Genomic DNA, 6,465 nt, shown 5'->3' with positions numbered 1-6,465 from the left:
TGTCAGCTGGGCAGCTCCACTGGGACGGTCAGACATACTTTCAAGATAGCTCACTCACATGGCTGGGAAATTGGTGTTGGATGTTGAAACTCAGCCAGGGCTATTGGTTAAGGTCCTCAGTATCTTTCCACTTGGATTTTTCTATGGATTATTTGGACTTCTTCACAATATGCTAGCTGGGTTCTCAGAGTGTCCCAAAATTCACAAAGCAGAAACTGCCCATCTCATAAAGCATGAGCCTGAAAATTGGCACAGCATGACTACTGCCATTTATTGGTTAAATTTTTATACAGTCCTCCTATATTCAAAATGTTGAGGATACAGATCTCACCTCCTGATGGAAAGAATATCAAAGAATATGTGGTCATCTACCAGACATGCAGTACTAGAATATAGAAGGCTAATCTATGTTGATAGGAATCAGAATAGTGTTTGCCTTGGGGTAGAGAAAGTAGTAGGTATTGACTGGCAAAGCACATATGGGAAATTCCTCAAGTAGGAGAAATGTTCTATATCTTCATTAAAGTGGTAGTTACAGAGGTGTATAAATCTGTCAAAATTCATCAAACTGTAACACTAAATATCTATGTATTTCACTGTATGAAAATTTACCTCTACTTAAAAAATAACCTCTTTATGTGGTAGCAAGTTCCTTCTAAGCAAACATATTCACACTAACTAAAAGTTTAGATGTCAGTTTACTATATACTCTGAGTTCTGTTGAAAAATCTCTTCTTTCTTATTTTTGAATTACTTTAGTAAAAGAAATCATAAAATACTGTATCTTAAATCATGTTCAAGCCAATAAGTTCAAGACTGAAAATTCTGGGAAAAAACATTTTTATTCAGCATATATGTTAAAGTGATAGATATGCATATATACAAATTAATATTTACACATACATAATTTGATTTTGATTATTTTATTCAGTTCTTATATTTGAGCTTTGAGAAAATTCAAAAAAAAATCCTAGCTAAAACCATTTAAAAATCAACTGATTTCTGAAGTATGTTCTTATGGTGGCATCAGATTAAGAACCATTTTTGACATCCTAAACTTGATACCCTTGATGAACTTTAGGAAGGACAAATTCTCCTAGAGTTTCTTAAATCACGAAGGAACTACTGGACTATCAAGTATATTGCATTATATTTAATTCTCAATAATTGTTGATCTATAGATAATGCTAAAGGCAATTCTATTTTAAAAAATCCATTAACCAGAAAATTCTGTTTTTTAGGAATTCTGTATAAAGAAAGAAGGTAACAGAATAGGAGTTTAAAACTATAAATATTATTCATGACTGTTTACCTCAGTTGCAAAACTAAAGTAGTATCTATGTTCACTAAGGATGTTAGCTGGAGACTGGGTGCCTTGAGCTATAATTCTAGCAGTTCTCTTTTGCTGAGCAAGTTTTCTTCATGTGAGTGTGCCCTCCAAGCAGGCCAAGTCTGAATACAAGTCTGTGGCTACTGAATGTCATGGGTGACTGCATGCTTGCATTTGCAATTAGAGGAAAATAACACTTGGCTACCTTTTAACTCCATTCCTTCTTCTTTGTCTGCAGACAGCACTGCCCAGCACAAGAACTATCATGTGCATTTGACCAGCGCCCTTCTAATGCTGGAGTTCATGTTAGTATTCAATGCTACACATGTCTACAGCACAGTGTGTATACAGAGGGTCAGCCACCAGGGAGAGGGGTTGATATCACTCTCTTACTTACAGGCAGCCTGTAACTTCAGGAGTGCTTCATGAATATCCAAATGCCTGAATGTAGGATGTCACCATGTCTACCTCTTCTAAAGTAAATCATCTCTCAAAATAATCTCTTTTCTCTCTTCACATCCTGATTCCTAGGAGAGTCCCCAGGTCCTCAGCATAACGAATTAAATAAATTCTTCTAAAACAGAATGAGTGATAGGTTTAGACTTCACAGGACTACTTATAGAAATCAATTCCTAATTAATGGAAGAGTATCAAAAGTGTCAAAAGAAGGGTATGTATATGCATATATTTTTCGCAGAAGCCATGTGTTCCATGCCTATTTTGGGATCCCATCTTAAAAAATTTCCCTCTTTTTGCCCCCATTCTGTTGGCTTACCAAAAGAATAAGTTTCAGTGATGAAAACCCATTCAGAAGTTTGCCAGTCAATATAATAATGGGTTGATAGTTGGTGTTTGGAGAAAAAAAGTTGTGGTGTTAAGATATTTTTATTTGTTTACCTGAGATTATTGTGGAGGTCTGGATGAGCAGGGATACTCAGTTTGTATGCATGGGTTCAGCCCTCCACTTTTTAAAGTATCAAAATCCTTTCATACCACCTAATAAAGATGCACTGCCCCAATACCCATGAAGGACTTCCTTTTTCCCCCAAACTCTGTCCCAGACCCTTAAAACTCCCTAGGATCCAGCCATTCAAGAATTAATGTCTGGCATGTCCTAGTAGGGTGCCTCTGAACCCCTGTTTCAGTCTATTGTAATTAGTCAGTGATCACACGGGACCAGTTGGTTATAATGAAAGCCAATGAAAGTCGATGAGGTCATATAATTGTATACTTTTTTCCATTAATCATCTGTGCATATGGAGTCAACTCTGAGTTAGCTATATCAATGACTAATTGATAATATAAAATGTAACAAACCATATTAAATGCTCTTCATTTTACTTTGGAATACATTATGTGATTTTCAGCAAGTTCAAACCTTTAACTATGGTTTGATGCTAGTAATAGGTCAGTAATACAAACTAACTTGTTATGATGTCCCAAATATCCAAGATAACTAACACCCCAAGGGAAATTAAGGGAATGAACAGGTATTGATCATTTTCCTATACTGGCTGTTATCTCATTAAATTCTTTCAAAATCCTCTCAGTATCATTATTTCCACTTTTTAGTTGCATTTCATATGACACAGCTCTCTAAGCACCAGCACAAAGATGATCTATTTTATGCTTTTCGAAAAAAGCATAAGAAATATGACCGTGCCAATTTCATTTTAGGAAAAGACTCAGGTTAAGTAGCTTGCTCAGGACTACACACCAATAAGGAACAGACCTTAAGTAAGGATTGTAATTTTTAGACTTCTACTCCAGATTCCCACTTCCTGGGGATATGAACTTGGCAGTGTCATAACTGCACTATTTGAGAATTATATTCCATTCAGGCTATCTTCCCTATGTCAAGATACCTCTTGGCAACAACAGAGCCCCTGTGTACTTTCTCCCACCCTCCATCGCGTTGGCATCAGTCCTCAACATAGCCTTATTATTGTCTGGCTCCTCCGCAGAGAATGCCCTTGACAGTCCCTCAGAACTGTGGGTCAGTACACACACACACACACACACACACACTCGCACACTCCCCTCTCCTTGCGTCAACAGGATTTTGATTAGTTAGAATTTTAAATGATCTCAGAAGCTTTACTTTTGTTTTCAGATGAGATGTCATTTCTTTGTTGCTGACAGCCTCCACCAGGCAGAAAGGAGAGTTCAATGTTTTCAGCTGCCACTGTGCACTGGAAGTTTCTTACCACTATGCAAACTCTCATTCTTCCCCTTGTCCACATAAACAAATTAATCTCATCATGAAAGGAGGTGTTAAAAAGAAAGGAAGAGAGTGAATGAAGGCGGGAGCAGAGAAAGACAAAATTAAGGAGGGGGAAGGCAAGAATAAAGACTCCAAACAGAGATTGCCATGGAAGAAGAAAGAATGTTTCCCAGTGTAAAAGACTCGTCTTTCAGAAGAAAACTACTTCTGGCTGCAAAATAAGCCTCCTACTGTTAGACTATTTAACTCTAGCCAATCTCCAGGGGTCCCATCCAAATTAATTTCATTCCTTTGTCAGAATCCTCCTGTCTTTAGTTACCCCTCTCCATCTGTCCCCTTTGAAAGATTGCTGGGCACTCCAGCTTCAATATCCTTCTTCCCGGCTGCCTGCCTTGGGCTTTAAAGACCGATCTCTCACACAGAAGCAGCTCATCCTGGGACTCGGGGAGTGAGAACTAATTGGCAAGGGCCATCCTCTATACTACCAAGAAAACCCCAAACAAATGGAAAATGCCAAGCTTGTTTTAAACAAAAAGCTATCCTTATAACTGTTGATTCCACAATTACCATGTTACGTAGCTCTGGCAATGAATCTCTCCAGTTACATTTTTCTCTAGAAAATCTGCATGTAAGGAAGCAATTACAAATGTCAAATCATTCAGTAAATAAAATTTGTATGAAATGCAAATCAGTTACTTAGCTAGCATACCCCAAACAACAGAACCATCTACAATGTTTGAGTTCCAGAGGGCATAATTGAGATCATCTAGCCAATCTCTTCATTTCGAGGTGAGAAAACAGACACATGAGGCCTGAAAGTTTCCCTGCTGCACTACACAGTTAGCTAGTGGTGATGCTAAAAATAGAAACCAGATCTGAGTTCTGGTCCAATGATCTGATTTTTTTGTTATAAAATGTGAGGATAGATAAAGCCAGAAAGGGCTTACATTTAGAACAATGGGAAGCACTTTTATATTTATAAGCCCACGTATATAAACACATGACCACTTTGCAAACACCAGTTCTCTTTCCCTTTCATAGCTCAGGTTTTGTGTTAAGAAATAAGAGCTATTCTTCATATAAATCTAGCAGACACTGAAAGGGAAATGTGCTGCTTCAGAAATCATATCCAGTGTGCTTTAAATTCAATCTATATATTTGGAGTTTATCTACTCCTCTGCCTTACCTTAACATTTTTCCCTTCCTTTATTGTAGATAGCTTTGTATTGGCTAAATTAGAATAAAACAAACAAAAACCCTCAAAAACTTTATAAAATTTGTATTTTTCACATTTTCCTCCAAATACCCACTGGCATTTAAAAATGCTCCCATACATACCCTCATTTAATTATCTTCACCCCAGTTTTGAAAATCGGCTTGCTATTACCCTACACTGTCTAGCTTCCTTTGCCCTATTTACACTTAAATTCCTTTCTCCTTTTCTGAATTGTCTTCTACCTATACTCCTTAAATGTGATTCTTTCACCAGGTCTTTGCTCTGAACCCACTCTGGACAACAACAATTTCAGCTTCTTTCTTAGCTTTGCCCGATTGAGAATAAATCATCACCATTACGCATTCCTCTTCCTTAAATTCAGTACTTCATAATTATCCGTGATTACTTCTCCTGTGTTGACATATATTTAATTACACAATCTGAACACTCTGCCTTCCATTTATTTTCAGTTTAAGTCAATTTAACAAACATTTACAGTCCCCTTATTTTATGCAAAGCACTGTGCTAGGCTCTAAGTGGTATAAAAAATGAGCTACTTATATCCCCTCATCCCAGGGTGGTTATCTGTCAGTCGGGAATATCTTCTCCAATAATGTGTCAATGATAATTTGTCTACTTTATAGAGGTATTTTGAGAAGTAAATGAACAAATGCATGTAGATCTCAGCACATAATAAGTTCTCAGTGTGTATTACCTGATACGATATTGCTTTTAGTGTTATTGACAAATCATTTCTTTGATCCTCTCCAGTCTTAAATGCTATGATAAAAATATATAGAATACAAAATTAAATGTGTCAAGAGCAATAGGAGACCTTGCAGACAGCATTCTAAACAAGTGATTAAACAACACTGGTAACGTGACATACTGATGTCATTTGCCTCTTGATAATCATGCACTGAGAAGGGTCATTGACCTTTGTGATATTCTTGCTATCTATAAGTATATAGTCTGAATCAAATCATGAGAAAACATCAGGCAACCCCAGAACAAGAGGTAGTCTACAAAATAACTGCTCAGACTCTTCAAAATTCTCAAGGTCATGAAAACAGACTGGAGAACTCTCTCTGATTAGAGAAAACTGAAGAAACATGCCAGATAAAGGACCAGATAAATGCCATTAATGGGATAATTGCTAGAATCTCAAAAAGGGTATGGATTAGTTAATGGTGGTGTATCAATCTAATTTTCTGGCTCCAATCATTATGTTATGGCTATTTAAGTTATTGAGATTTGGGGAAACTGGGTGAATGGTGTATAGAGTTCTTTGCACTATTTTAGTAAGGTTGAAATTATTTCAAAATGAAAGGTTTTCATTAAAAATTAGAGCACTATAAAATGCAAATGTAAGATAAGGAAAGTGAGAATTGTTCCTCGATGCACAGGTGAAAGGGAGAGAATGAAGTAGATAGCAAAAGGATTTTGGAAGATGCAAGCACCTAAGCCAGGATTTGAGGCCACTGATATCAAGGAAAGATATTCTAGGCAAAAAAAAAAAAAAAAAAGAGCAGAATTATAAGCAGCAAAAAGCAAAAAGGAAGGTGTGTTTGGATAGAAGTAATCATGTTCTTTTGGGATTCAGTGTCTTTGAGGGGGAGTAGTGTGAGACAGAAGCCAGATTTGAATATTTTTATATCTCTGTAGTATGGTATATAATGTGCATCCTCACCAAAA

This window comes from Mustela putorius, unplaced genomic scaffold, assembly GCF_011764305.1.
Source record: "Mustela putorius furo isolate JIRA1106 unplaced genomic scaffold, ASM1176430v1.1 tig00000166_pilon_pilon_pilon, whole genome shotgun sequence".
In the NCBI taxonomy this organism is placed as follows: Eukaryota; Metazoa; Chordata; class Mammalia; order Carnivora; family Mustelidae; genus Mustela; species Mustela putorius.
Note: the sequence above shows the minus strand (reverse complement) of the source record.